Here is a 15,741-nt window from a genome sequence, read left to right on the forward strand (position 1 = left end):
TAATTTGAAAGTACAATCTGGCTCTCTAACTCTGCAGTTGTCCAAAGGACTCGGTAGTAGCCAGAGGACTATTTGAGCTATTTTCAGAAGTGGAACTATATTTGAAATGTAATTGAGGCACTGCTCCTTTGCTGCAGAGCTAGGGAAGATGAGAGAATTGTAGTTGTTGGAGCCCAGGCACTTGGTTGCTGGAAGGAAGGATCGTAGTCTTTTTTTTTTCTAAGTGTTTTATCATGTTAGGAGAAGAGATTCCTGGAGCCAGTTACCAAAATTCTTACTTTAAAATAAGCTAAGCATGTTGTAAATCTGGGTCCCAGAAACTGGAGTAATCAAGGGGCAAAAATCAATTTTGCAAAGGAAGATTCCCTTTTGACTAGGCTGCTTGTGGTTCAGAGATTTATTTTTTTTTAAGTCAAAATCTTGTTAGGCCTTGGGGAAAAAAAATCATCCAGGAAGTTTTAAGAACTGATTCGCTAAAGAGGGAAGGCTATCTAGGGGTTAGAGTGGAGCATCTAGCAGGCAGTCTTGAGTTCTTGGCTTGTCTTCATTTTGAATGTGACCGGAGGCAGGTCCTTCCAACTCCCTCTTAGCCTGCGTTGGCTGACTTGTAAAATGGTGGTTAATTAGTCTGCCTCGATCTGGTGTGAAGGTTGAAAATTCCTCTTCAACTGTGAAGAAGTATGTCTATATTTCTGATGATATGGCATGGAATTAAACGTGAATTTACCAAATCCTGTTCTTAGTCTTTTGGAATCAATTAATAGTATTTATTGAGTGTTTCCTAATAATAATAATAATGCTGGTATTTGTTAAGCGCTTACTATGTGCCGAGCACTGTTCTAAGCGCTGGGGTAGACACAAGGGAATCAGGCTGTCCCCCATGGGGCTCACAGTCTTAATCCCCATTTTACAGATGAGGTAACTGAGGCACCGAGAAGTTAAGTGACTTGCCCAAAGTCACACAGCTGACAAGTGGCCGAGCCGGGATTTGAACCCATGATCTCTGACTCCAAAGCCCGTGCTCTTACCACTGAGCCATGAGCACTGTATTAAGCGCTTGGGAGAGTGCATACAACAGAATTGTCTTTCACCCCTTGTTTTTCAACTTGCTTTTCCTCGTATGATTGTTTTGTTTCAATTGAAATTTTTATTCAGAAACTCATGAGTATTTGTAAGAAATAGGAGACAGATTCTGGCAGAAGTTCTTTATTATCGCATTTCAATTCCTGTCGTCTTGTTGAAAAGATATGTACTTATTGCTGTGCTCCAAGGAATGCTTGCACATGCATCAGTGATGTTCAAGATGGAGGAGGCCTCTTAATCCTTCAGTGAAATGCAGAATTGTATAAAATTTTCCATAGAAGTGCCATATCATTAAGTTGTCCATTTACAAAGTCTCAGCTCCCTTCCAGTTAACATAGGCATAATTTTTTATCCATGTTTAAGAAACGTTTACAACGGCTTTTGAATGTATAATTTACCTCTATTTTAGTGGGTGTTTTGTGCATACAATTTTTGAAAATGGACTAAATAATTTTACCAAACAGCACCATCTACTATAGTACCCAGGGACTCACCAGGAGTGAATGAATGAAATGAATACTATTTTGAGAATAATTGAGAACTGTAATCTTCTAGTATTTTCCCATAAAGAGCTGTCGACAAGTACAGTATCAGAAGTAATTTGAATCAGAATTTTTCACTAAGCAGTAATTCAGTAGATTCCATTTGCAGGAGAAAAGTTGAACTGATATAGATCTTTATTTACTCTTTATTCAAGAAATTCTGTGCTGAATGCAGCATGTGCTTTTAACAAACTATTTCTGTGGATTTTAAGATCATGATCCTGGATAACAGATTGTCAGTCCTTGATACAGAAAAGTTGTTTAGCCCTATCTTGGTTGTGAGAATGAAAATGTCAATAGACATATTGGGAAAAGCCTGAGCTCTCCTCTTTGAGACCACAGATTAAGTCAAATAGCTCTAATGAGCAGAACCACTTCGGGGTTATAGCTCATTTACTCAGTACCTAGAGGAAATCAAGTACATTTCAGTGGAAGGAGGAAAAGATTCAGATTGAGCTATCCTTTGGCATGAATTACCAGGCTCTTTTGGCTATTGGTTTGGGAAAACTCTCCAGAGATATTGATGATGGTACTGGGGAGAGACTTTTTGTCTTGCCATACAGTTTTGGGTAAAGGCAGTAGTCTTGGAACACTTGTCCCCTTTCCTCCTTGTAAAGTTGAAAATGAAACAGTCTGTGGACCATTAAAAGCTGTTCTCATCCTTTGTCCAAGGAAAGAGGTTCAGAACTAAATGTTGCCCTTAGTCGTATTTATTGAGCACTTACTGTGTGAAGAGCACTGTACTAAGCTCTTGAGCAAGTACAATATAACAATGAACAGACATATTCCCTGCCCCAAATGAGCTTACAGTGTAGCATAATAGTATTATAGTATTACTATAAATAAATGTTACGGATATGTACATAAGTGCTCTCAGGCTGGGAGTGGGATGAATAAAGGGAGTAAGTCAGGGTGATGCAGAAGGAAGTGGGAGAAAAGGAAAGGAGGGCTTAGGCAGGGAAGGCCTCTTGGTGGAGATGTGCTTTCAGTAAAGCTTTGAAGTGGGGGAGAGTAATTGCCTGTCGCATATGAGGAGCGAGGGCATTCCAGGCCGGAGGCAGGACGTGGGTGAGAGGTTAGTGTCGAGATGGATGAGCTCGAGATACAGTGAGAATCTGTAGGTGATTCTGTTTATGATAATTTGTTCAGATTTTTTGTGGACACAAAGAGGATGATGAAAGGTAGCCATGAAAGCTGTAAAATAGTCTTTTTTAGAAATTCAGCTTTCAGGAGTTCATATGAGATCTTCTTTCATTTGTTTTCAGTGAGTCTGGAGTTATTCATACAGACCCCATTGTTTTGGTCTTGGAAATACCTGGATTTTAGGGTAACAAAATCTGTTTTCCTTTCCCTGTGAATTGTTTCTGACTAGTATAGCTAGTATGGTCATATTGCAGCTGGACTATTGTATCAGCCCCCTCGCTGTTCTCCCTGCCTCGAGCCTCACCCTCCTCCAATCTATACAGATGAACTTCTGAGGAGCATCACTTTGTACTCATATCTTTACCCCTCAAAATCCTCCACTGGTTCCCCAAGACTCTTCTTATTAAGCAAAAACTCATCAGGATGGGCACAAAGACTCTCCACCCACTCACCTCCCATTACATATCTGCTCTCTTCACCGTCTTCTTCCTACACCACTCTTCAATAGATTCCTTTCAATCTAACCTAACTATGCCTTGTTTTGGCTCTCCTATTTACTCCTCCTCACCCCAAATCCAGCAGACCAAAACCTTCCAGAAAGCTCACCTCCTCTAATGCCTTTCCCAAGTAATAATAATAATAACAATGTTGGTATTTGTTAAGCGCTTACTATGTGCAGAGCACTGTTCTAAGCGCTGGGGGAGATTTACAGGGTAATCAGGTTGTCCCACGTGAGGCTCACAGTCTTCATCCCCATTTCACAGATGAGGTAACTGAGGCCCAGAGAAGTGAAGTGACTTGCCCACAGTCACACAGCTGACAAATGGCAGAGCCGGGATTCGAACCCATGACCTCTGACTCCCAAACCCAAGCTCTTTCCACTGAGCCACGCTGCTTCTTAATTTGGAATCAAAGTAATTCCAAAACCCCAAGTCATATAAACCCATCAGCAATCTCTAGCATTTATGAATTTACTTGTACCCCATCCTAGTACTTAAGCATATATTTTTATTCAATTATTTATTTTGATTACTTGGTAGATACTTTTTCGATCTGTCTCCTCAATTAGAATGTAAGCCCCTTGTGGGCAGGGAATGTAGTAATAAAAAGAATAATAATTGTTTGTGACTTGCACGTAATACAGTGCAGTTTCCCCAGTGGGTGCTCAATAGATGTTATTGTCAAATCCTTGTGCATTTAGCAATAGGTGGTATACTCAATATATGCTATTACTGCTACAACTACTACTATTACTACCCTTCACTGTGGGGGAATGAAGCAACTATAACTGCCACCTCCACCTTTTCCAGGGCCATCCAGGGCCCCATGCTCTGTGCACCCTGGCCTTCAGGGGATAAAGGGGCAGTTGAGAGCCCTCAGCATCCCCTCAACTGAATTGCCACACTGCCCCTCCAGGAATCCTCAATGCTTTTCCTCTGCACCACTGAGGAGACTCCGTCCCATCCTGCCTTCCACCTTTTCTGCAGGAAAGAGGGTAGCATTCATGCACGAGGCCACCATATGAGAAGGACTGGTGACTGATAAAATGGTCGCTGTGGCCATGCCATGGTCTTTAAGCTGTGAGTAGATTGAGATTCACCGCCTCTAGCCACAGCACCCTACTCATTTTAGTTTTAATTTTGTGTATTTGTCCTTGTTTTATATGTTATTTTAGTGTTTCATTGTTTCATTGCTGCTTATGTGTCTGCCTTCAGTCTCCTCTTCCCCTTCATCTTCTTAATCACTTTCCCTGAACACTTGCCTTGTGCAGAGGACTGTACTAAATGCTTGGGAGAGTACAGTGTGAAAGATTTGATAGGCATGTTCACTGCCTACAAAGAGCCTGTAGTCTATGATCTACAGTTTTCGATTTGAGGGCTGGGGCCATTGACTAATTCCCACCTAATGTATTCTTTCCCAGCACTTTCCCAGGACCCAGAACAATGCTTTGCACATAGTAAGTGTTTAATAAATGCTATTACTTTTAGAAACCTCCCTAGGGGAAAAAAAGCCATTTCAGAACATGGAGAAGCAGCGTGGCTCAGTGGAAAGAGCACGGGCTTTGGAGTCAGAGGTCATGGGTTCGAATCCCGGCTCAGCCACTTGTCAGCTGTGTGGCTTTGGGCGAGTCACTTAACTTCTCGGTGCCTCAGTTACCCCAAATGTAAAATGGGGATTAAGACTGTGAGCCCCACGTGGGACAACCTGAGTCCCCTGTGTCTACCCTAGTGCTTAGAACAGTGCTCGGCACATAGTAAGCGCTTAACAAATACCAACATTATTATTATTATTATTATTATTATTAATTTCTTATTTTAATTAAGTTTTGTTTTTTCATATAATTTTTAGATTATCTGCACTTGGTAGAAGCTTACTTTTATAGTGGAACATTTGAACATAAAAATAGTGTGAGATCAGGTTTTTATTCTGTCAATATAAGATATAACTTTGCATACTTCACAAACTTTATTATTTTGTTTTAACCTTTTAATCTTTAGCTATCTTTAAAATACAATCTGGCATTTCATTTCTTTTTGGTGAAATTCACTTTTAACTGTTTTATTGAAAAATCTAAGAACTTGTTTTGTTTTGGTTTTTTTGCTGAGACACCCTTGCCTTATAATGTCCTTGAAACTCTTGGAAATCAGGCTAAGTTAATAGTGTACAGATAAAATGTGAAAATTGAAAATCCTGTCTCTGGGCCAAAGAGATAAAGAATGAAGCTTCTAGTAAGAGCAATGGCAGGGCCTAGGTGCCAGCCACAGGGGATTATTTGAAATGGGCAGTTCACTTTGGAACCCTCAGATGGCTTTAAATCCATGCCTCAGTTTCAGGGGAAACATCTGGGTTGCAAGAAGCTCCCAAATGGTGACAAAGCATTCTGTTGTCTTGAGTATCCAGAGAGGATGTTTTCTTCTCAGTTTGGGTTTCCCAGTTGTAGTAACTCAAGATGTTCCCAGCAGACAACTCCAGTGTCTTTTGTGGTGCTAATCGAAAAGGGAGGGGGAAAGTGAGAAAGAGGATGGTAACTATAGTTACCCTTCATTATCTAGGAGTCATCTTGCTGTAATTACACCATGAAAGACAGATCACTCTGAGGAAAGGGTCATCTTAAAGCCTTCAGTCTAGGTATGAATTTAAATGGCAACAGCAGCTTTATCCCCAGCAGTGGTGTGGTTAAGGTTCATGTTTTCCCTAAACTTCTTGTTGAGCTGCCTGCCAGGTTATCCCAACTCCTGCTTGCCTTAGACTGAGGTTCGCCACAGAGTGTTGCTCTCAGTCCAGCCTCAGAGACTTGTTTAAATCTCTTAAAAAAAAAAAAGCTTAAAGAACTGGCTTGAATTTAGCCTGGTTTTTGCCCCATCATCTGAGTTCTAGGTTGGCTCTTCCAGAGTACTTGTATTTCAAATCCCTGAAGGGAGGAGGAGTGAGTGAGAGTAGGAGAAGTGGGGAAAGTGAAGGGAGAAGCTACTGTCCTGAACCCTCCATTCTGGCATCTCGATTGGTTGCTTCCCCTAGACTGAGAACTCCTGGGAGGCAGGGAACGTGCCTTTTCAACTCTCTTATATCGTATTCTCCCAAGTGCTTAGTACAGTGCTCTGCACTTAGTAAGCACTCAATAAATACAACTGATTGATTGATCCATCAACCAAAGACATTGAATTGAATGCTTACTGAGTGCTAGGCACTATACTAACAACTTGGGAGAGCGCAACAGTAGCAAGACGCATGTTCCCTGACCTCAGACTTACAATCTAATGGGGCAGACAGACAATTACAGAGAATGAAAACTGGAGGAAGAACAAGAATGTGCAGGAAGCAATGCAGACCCATCAAGATGAAGCAGCTGTAAAACAATGGAATGTATCAGTAAATATAAAAGTTAACATAGAAACAAAAATACTAGCATGGCTCATTGGAAAGAGAACGGGTTTAGGAGTCAGAGGTCATGGATTCTAATCCCGGATCCTTCAGCTGTCAGGTGTGTGACTTTGAGCAAGTCACTTAACTTCTTGGTGCCTCACTTACCTTATCTGTAAAATGGGGATTAAGACTGTGAGCCTCACCTGGGACAACCTGATTACCTTGTATCTACCCCAGTGCTTAGAACAGGGCTTGGCACATAGTAAGCACTTAAATACCAACATTATTATTATTATTATTATTGCTGAGGGTGCTAGGATAGTACATGAGAACCAAAGTTGGATATTGGTGTGACACAACTGGGGTGCTGTGAATTAATCAGGAAGTCTTCCTGGAGCAGATGGGATTCCAGAGTAGCTTTGAAGATGAGGAGAGCTGTGGCTCACCTGATTTGGAGGGGAAGGGAGTTCCAGGCCAGGGGAACAAGCATTCATTCAATCATATTTATCACTGTGTGCAGAGCACTGTACTAAAACCTTGGGAAGTACAATTCAGCAACAGAGACAATCACTGCCCACATCGGGCTCACAGTCTAGATCTTTAAGCTCAGTCTAGCTCAGTCTAGTATGAGCTAGGTGTCAAAGGCATGGGAGAGTTGAGCATGACTGGGAAGCTGCTGAACCCTTTGGTTCAGGGACTTTTGGAACTCTTTTCCCTGGAAAATAGCTCTAATTCCCAAAATGAAATTTGGCAAGACATTGGCCATCCAGAGAATGCAGCTTCTTTCCCTCCAGCAGGACTTGGTTGGGGGGGGGGGAGCAGGGGGGAATAAGCTGACAAGGGCATATGTCTAAGAATTTCAAAGGGCTGGGATTTTGTGTTGAGAGGTTTGGGAGTAGACTTCCATCTGATACTGCCATGCTGACTGTGCCTTGTATTATCGACAGCTTCTCTCTTAGTACACAGTATAAAAAATAAATCTGGTATGTGGCCCAGCCATATGTATACCCTACAGTACTCTTCTGTAGCTGAAGCTGTAGCTGTGTATGAATCCATTCCATTCTATAGGAATATCCCTTCATTATCCAAGAACCCTTTTCTGAAATTCTTGGAACCAAAGTAGGGGACATTTCTGTCTGACTCCAGACCTGGTGCTGGTTTTGGCAACTTAAGGGTGTATACATTTGACAGTGGGACTCAATCTTAATGTGAGCAAATTCTTCTTAAAATGAGCGGATTTAAGACTGTCCCTAGGGTTAAGGTCATATACTTTTGGAGAAAGCTTAATTTTTTCAGAATCTATCAAGAATATTATTTATTGAGCACTTACTGCGTGCAAAAAACTGTATTAAGACTTGAAGAGTACAGTGTAACAGAATTGGTGCACACGTTCCCTCCCCACAATGAGCTTACAGTCTAGAGGGATATTTTTGTGTAATTCTGCATATTCTGGGTATATTCTGCTGCAATGTAGTATATGCCTATAAGTGATCTGAGAGAGTTAATATTTCTCCCTGTCTACTTCATCATCAATCAGTGGTATTTACTGAGTGCTTATTGTGTGTAGATCACTCTACTAAGCACATAGGAGAGTAAATATGAGACCTGTTCCCTGTCCATAAAGAGCTTGCAGGGTATTCACCATACTGTCAGACCACTTGGCACTAAAGGTCCCCCCGGCCACCCATTTGCATTTAGTTTGGGATGAAATGATATTTTTGCCATGTCCTGGATCTGCTAGCCCGTGGACATCCGTTTTTGTTCATAAGCATTGATGAAGGTGGAATGCTTACACTGAATGGCAAAGGGACAGCCAAAGAACGTACACTACTGTATTTTCATGGACAGATTGTGCAAAAGATTTTCTCTTAGCTGCACTCATGGATGCAACCTCACCATTGACTACATTGCCTTTGAACTGAACACACTAGATTGTATGCTGCTCGAGAGCAGGGATCATGTCTATCAACTCTTTTATTTTTAATGGTATTTAAGTGCTTATTTTGTTTCAAGCACTGTTCTAAGTGCTGGAGTAAATACAAGTTTTTCAGGTTGTTCACAGTCCCTGTCTCACATAGGGCTCACAATCTAAATTGGAGGGAGGTGGATTTAATCTCGGTTTTACAAGTAAGGTAACAGGCACTGAGAAGTTAAGTTACTTGCCCAAGGTCTCACAGCGTGGAAGTGGCAGAGTCACATTAGAACCCAGGTCCCCAGACTCCCAGGCCTAAACTCTATCCAGTAGGCCACGCTGCTTCTCTATTGTACTCTTCCAAGTGCTTAGTACAGGCTCTGTACGTAGTAAGCGCTCAATAAATACTGTTGATTGACTGACTGAAGGGCAGCCCTATCACATGTATTGGAGAGAGGAGGGGGCTATTATTGACCAGATTCAAGCAAGGCAGAAGTTCAATCAAACCTTTGTCAGTTCTTGCCTTCAATTTCTCCATTATACTGTCAGAGATCCAGATCATGGATTTTTTGTCACTGCCCGGGGGCCAGGTTATGGAAATGAGTATGATGTATCAAAACACATGAACCTAAGGACTGATTGAGATCTGTCATTATTGACCAGCTAGCTCAGACTTTGTCAGTTTCAAGTATATTTCTGGCTTTTCTGTTTGGAGACCTCCACAGCTGTGCTTTCTGTCAATGACATGCTTTCATGCTTTAGGACTTACCTCTCTTCTCCTCTCAGCTTCCTTACCTTCCTTAAATTTTTTGACCCAGAACCATTTAATATTTTTACAACTGACCAGTTAATAGAATATGTTTATGAGCGCTTTCTGAGGTTGATGCGTTGGAGTTACTTTTCTTGTCAGACTGCTGCTTGGGCTTTTCCTCTTGGAGAGCCATTTTAATTAGGGATCTCCACACACACACATAATCTACTTTACACCCTTCAGTGTGATGACTTAAAATCCAACCTATCTTTCAAATTAATCTCTTTCTTCTCCTTTTCCAACTCAGCCCCCACCTCCAATTGTAGAAATGACCTCTTCCTATCAGAAACAAATACCGCCGCCACCCCCCGGACCCCCGCTCTCTCACCCCCTGGTGAACATAAACCTCTACTCTATTAAAGAAAAAAAGCCCATTTTTGAAAGTTGGATAATTTTTTTCCCTTTGCTCAATTTTTGGCCTCTAGGTTCTTAAACATCAGGATAATCACTAGTATTTTGGCTAAAAATGAATAGAGTTTTGATGCCAAAACCTAAGTAGATTTAAATTTGCCCTTTTAAAGTTCCCACGTGTAAAATATAGGGAATTATATAGCCATTATAATTACACCCATAACTCAGCCTTCAGATGTGTAAAGTGCAATTATTTATATAGCTGTCCTTCGGGTTTGGAAACTGCTGGCAATAAATGTGGCTGAAAAAACCAAATGCTCCAGCAGTTTCATCTGTACTGTGAACTTGAAGATAATTCTTTGCCATTTACACTTTCTGGCACTCTTTTCAGTCCTGCTTCTTGTCTCTCATGACCTTTCTGAAACCTCTGCAGTTATTCCCACTATCAGACTGGTCTGTCTGGGAGGTTCTTTCCCAGTAATCATTCCTGGCTCTGCCATTAATGCCCGGGGTTGAGCTTCACTCTGATTTATGGCCCTCCCACTTTGATTCATCATGTAGCAGTTGCTTGGGTACTCTGCTATTTAATTCATTTTCTTCACATCCCACCCTTCCCAAGCCCCCAGGAAACCTGTGTTACAATAAACATTGTTTTGATCCTGGTAGAATAATTTCAAGACATTGTTGTTTATGATCCTGACTTAAAGTTTGCTGCTGAGTATGGCATATGGCATATGGGTGGCACTGATGAAACTGTTTAAGAAGTTGGATGTGACATTTATGACTGGCCCAGATTTCACAGTCAACGATTCTCTAAACTTCAGTTGGTTCTGAGGCTTAATGCCGCACTGGCACCACACTTTTGTCTGTCAGTCTCATAAAAGGCAGTCTAGCTTTCTTGATTTAACTTGCTATTTCTTTGTCTTTTTGTTTATTATTGAACATTGTGTTACCTAAGTAATATGATTCTGTGATAACATGCAGTTCTGTCACAAATAGATTGTGATATTAAGCAGTTACTCTGTGTCAAAAGCACTGAGCTAAGTGCTGAGGTAGATACAATAAAAATCTTTGGTTTGGGATTCATTCAATCCACCACTGGTATTTATTAAGCACCTAATGAGAGCAGAACACTGTGTTGACCACATGGAAGAGTACAATACGAAAAAGTAGGTATAGATGATCTCTTCCCAAAAGGAACTTTCAGACTAGTCGGAGAGACGGACATTAAAATAAATTACAGTATATGAATTCCATGGGCTGGAAAAGGGGTGAGCATCAGAATGCTTGAGGGGAACAGACATATGGGGAAGTGACACTGAAGTGAGGGCTTAGTAGAGAGAGCTTCTTGGAGGAGATGTGGTCTTAGAGCTTTCAAGATGGGAAGAGTGATGGTCTTTAGGATATGAAGCAAGAGGGAGTTCCAAGCCAGAGGGAGAACGTGGACAAGGAGTCAGCTCTGAGGAAGATGAGTTTGAGAAGGTTAAGATGGGTGAGAAGATTGGTGTTGGAGGAGTTAAGTGTGAAAGCTGGGTTACAGTAGGAGATCAGTGAAGTAAAGTAGGAGGGAGAAAGCTGATTAAGTGCTTTAAAGCCAGTTAAAAGGAATTTCTGCTTAATGTGGTGTTAGGCAACTACTGGAGGTTTTTGAGAAGAGAGGAAATATAGACTGAGTGGTGTTCTAGAAAAATGATCCATGCAGCAGAATGGAGTATGAACTGGACGGTAGAGGGATGGGAGGCAAAAAGATCAGCAAGGAGTCTGATGTAGTAGCCTGCAGCCAAACCTTAGTCTTTGGGCTTAACTGACATCTTTCACTCTCTTCTGGATGTAGAAACCCATTAATAATTAGTTGTCAGTCTTGTTAGATAGTTGCTTCAAAATTCTTGTCAATAGTATAACAGTTCCTGGAACGGTTGAATCAAGGACTTTCAGTGATGGTTAGGATTAGGGTTGGCTGAGTTTTCCAAAAGAGTACAAGAAGCATTTTCAAACATCAGGTAGTGCTTAATAAATATTGGCAGTTGCTGAGCACTATGCGGTATTTAAGCACTTACTATGTGCTAGGCACTGTACTAAGTGCTGGGGCGGATGCAAGGAAGTTCATTGGACACAGTCTCTGTCCCATGTGGGGCTCACAGTCTCAACCCCCATTTTACCGATGAGATAACTGAGTCACAGAGAAATGAAGTGACTTGCCCAAGATCACACAGTAGACAAGTGGTGGAGCTGGCATTAGAACCCATCACCCCAGACTCCCATACCCGTGCTCTGTCCATTATATTATGCTGCATATAACAGAGCAAACACAGTCCCCATAAGGAACAGTCTAGTCCTTTAGGTCCCTTTGTCACCATATCAAGAATAACTTTGAAAAATAGGTTGAATGAGACTATCCCCATTTCAGAACTGTACTTTATTTTGATAGCCTTTGCTTTTGGTCCACAGGAAAGAGCACTGCTCTGGGAATCAGAAGAAATGGGTTCTAATCCCTAGAGTTTGCTAATCTGGGTGCAGAATGCACATGCACTTTGCAGTGTCATGCAACTGTGTGTATGTGTACAGTATATTTAAATGGGTGTAAATATAAAGAGGGTGTAAAGAAACACATGATAGCTAAAATTGTCACCTCATGGTACAGCGAGCTATAGCTCCACAAGACTCTGGCTTCTTATAGCTGCTGGTATTCATTGTAGAGAACATAACCTAGTCAACCCTCCCAGACGTTTGGGGAAAAAATTAAGGATCTATTTTTAAGATAGTCATCATGCTGTCAACACTTTTTAAGATCGGCAGGCAGCTAAATGTTACATTCAAAAATATCTTGGGTACCAGATGTTTACCGTCATGTGAGTAGCCAAGTGAGGCTGTTGGTTTTTTTTCCTTGCCATATTTCCCATAATGAATGAAGCACCCAAGCACTGGAAATCCTACAATTTTGTTGTCATCCTTGAAATCACAAATCTCCAATAATAAATATAAAACCCAAAACACTGTAATTTGCCAGTTATTTTTCCTTTAGTTGGCAGCTTCTTTTAACCCTAAATGAAAGAAAATCATGAGGCTTTTTAGTCAAAACCTGGAAAATGTATTTTGAAGAGAATTCCAATACTAGGGTTTTTGATGAAAATGTAAAAATGTCAAATAAATATGATGGGCAGTAAAAATGTTTTCCCAAAAGTAAGAAAGGCCAGGCCACATGATGTGTCTGCTCCAGCTGCTTGGTGGGCATGGGACATGTTATTAAAAATCTTCAAGTACTTGGCTTGCTGAGATTCAAATTGCACAATCCCAGAAGCCTGATTTTAGCCATCCAGGAGGGCTAGGAGGAGACAGCCCCTGCCCTTCCATTTAACGCCCAAGGCGTTTCTGGACCAGATTTTTCTAGGAGAAATATCTGGTTTCTAAGGTACAGAAGGCAAGCTTATTGAGTAAGAGAAGCATTCATTCATTCAATAGTATTTATTGAGCACTTACTCTGTGTAGAGCTCTGTACTAAGTGCTTGGGATGTACAATTCAGCAACTGATAGAAACAACAACTGGCTCACAGTCTAAAACGAGGTCTAGTGGATAGAGTACAGGCCTGGGAGTCAGAAAGACCTGGGTTCTAATTCTAGCTCCGCCGCATATCTATGTGACCTTGGGCAAGCCACTTCACTTCTCTGTGCCTCAGTTACCTCATTTGAAAAATGGGGATTGAGACTGGGAGCCCTCCGTGGGACAGAGACTGTGTCCAACCCAATTATCTTGTACCTACCCCAGTGCTTAGTGCAGTGCCTAACACATAGTAAGCGCTTAGCAAATATTATTTTTTAAAAAAAAAGGAAGGCAAAGGCTTCCGCTTGCTGACAGAAGGGTCTGTGCTCTCCTGTGTCCCACTCAGAGGCACAACAACCAAAAGGGGAGATTTTCTAAGACTGAACGAGTCTCCCTCCCTCACTGTCCTTCTTACAGGGTTTATAGGCACAAACTAGGTCCGCAATCTTCACTTCCCCCAGACAACTCTTATTACAATGAAGTGAAATCTGGTCCCACCAGGTGGAAACTATGCCTTTCTTCAGTGCTGGCCATCTGAAGGACCATTCTTTTCTGTTTTGAGAATGTGACTCTGAGGTCGTTTTGTCTGATGCAATCTGGAGTGAGCTTCCCACTGCCCCTTCTAGGACATTTGGAGAGGAGCTTAGCTGACCAAGCACTCAGTAGAATGTTTCACAGTAAGTTGGTGATAAAAGACCCCCGACTAGGAGAATTTGCCACAGGGCCTGCAGCTTTTGTACAGGCAGGTGGTGCTCCCCTTCTGGGACCTTGAGATTTTGGGGAGACAATTCCAAGTCTTGTCTTCTGAGAACCTCTACCTGAAGCTCTTTAGTAATGAGTTCCGCAACTTCTAGCACAGATACGGAAGGCAAGTCCCTTTAAGAGTCGCATAGCATACCGTTCTCCGTGGTCACGTACAGTTCAATCCATCAGTGGTATTTTATTGAGTGCTTACTGTACACAGAGCACTGTACTAAGAGCCAAAACACTGCCAATCTACAGGAAGAGTTGAGGAGAGGAAAGTGTTTGCTGAAGTAGGAGCATGGAAGAGTAAAACTGGCTTGAGGCTCAGCTAATTTATGGTCAGTAGCTATGGCCCTGAACCATGTGATCATCAGACATGCCACACACCACATATCTCACTTCGAACTCTGTATTAAGGCTAGGCGAGTCTCTTAAATACGATTGACTGACTGACTCTTTGTGTTGAAATGTGGAGTGAAAAAAATGGAAAAGGAAATGAGGAGGGTGGATGATTTAGTAAGATGTGTCACTGTCAAAATGAAAACAAGGCCTTATAAGCCCCAATTTTATGATTCAGAATGGCTGTTGTAAAAAATTAAAACAGGGGATAAGACTATGTGTATGTGTGGAAAAAGGAAATTTGAGCTTAAAATGATAAGAATTCCTGGGGTTTTCTCCACCCTCTCTTTTACAAGTCTTCATAAACTTCTTCATCATAACATTAAAATATTAAATTAAGGATATTGTAAAAATCAATTGATTCTCCTTAGGGACCTAATCCTTTTCACCCCGCTACAAATGGTGAGGCGATTCAATCCTTAGAAAACTGGCACTCGATGGCCTTTGTTGAGAATGCTGCTTACCAGGAAAGCCTGTTCTGGACTGTGAAAAAGAGGCACTAATAGTACGTGTTCTCTTTATTTATTGTATTTTTAGACATAAAATTATATTATGTCTCTTTTAGTGGCCCAAGGGCACAATTTGCTTCAGGTTTATGGCAGGTTAGGTTTATTCTTGGCTGTTCTGCTGTGCCACTGGGGGGCAACAACCGAGAGGACAATTTTATGTCAGTTAACTTTGGCTTCTTTTTAAAGTGAGAGGAAACTAAAAAGGCCGTCCTGATTTCAGCAGGCTGGTGCTGAAAAGGCTATTTTTAGCAACAACTGGAGGTTCTGTCACTGGGAGCTTCACAACAATCAGCATTCAGGGCATGTGGAGCTAAATCTGGGTGGACGCAAATGAGATCTTCCGAACAGCAGCACGCTGCAGACGCCTTCCGTGTATTTTTACTTAGCCTTTCAGCTTTCCGGAATGTATAATCTAGGCAAAGAGAGTAATTATACCCATTTTTGATCGAATAACTTCCATATTGGGCAAATATAACTGAGAAATTCACACCACAGGATGACTAGGCTACTCGTTGAGTACTGTTCAGCAGGGGGGTTTTGTCCAGCAAAAAAGAGGAAAATGTTTTTGGGAGGATTGGTGCAAGGTGTGGTGTATGCTTTTTTTATTATTCGTTAAATAATCCTGCATTGCAGCTGAAGGAGCTCATCAATCAATCAGAGGTATTTATTGAGCCCTTGGATGCAGAGAACTATTCTAAGTGTTTGGGCATGTGCAGTATACCGTTGGTATACATGGTTCCACTCTACAGCTCATATTTGTTTCCTTTGTGATCCCCTTCAACTTTCACTCTCCCCCTCTCTCCCTCATACTCCCAGGGCTTCTTTTCTGCCCTTCTTCCTCCTTC

General features: G+C 41.6%; 1 protein-coding gene across 4 annotated transcripts in view; it reads left to right on the forward strand.

Annotated features, from left to right (window-relative positions):
- The window catches only part of ACOT7 (acyl-CoA thioesterase 7), a 173,484-nt gene that overhangs the window by 83,263 nt on the left and 74,480 nt on the right, over positions 1-15,741 (forward strand). The gene's annotated exons all lie outside the window — the stretch shown is intronic.

This window comes from Ornithorhynchus anatinus, chromosome 5 (genome assembly GCF_004115215.2).
Source record: "Ornithorhynchus anatinus isolate Pmale09 chromosome 5, mOrnAna1.pri.v4, whole genome shotgun sequence".
In the NCBI taxonomy this organism is placed as follows: domain Eukaryota; kingdom Metazoa; phylum Chordata; class Mammalia; order Monotremata; family Ornithorhynchidae; genus Ornithorhynchus; species Ornithorhynchus anatinus.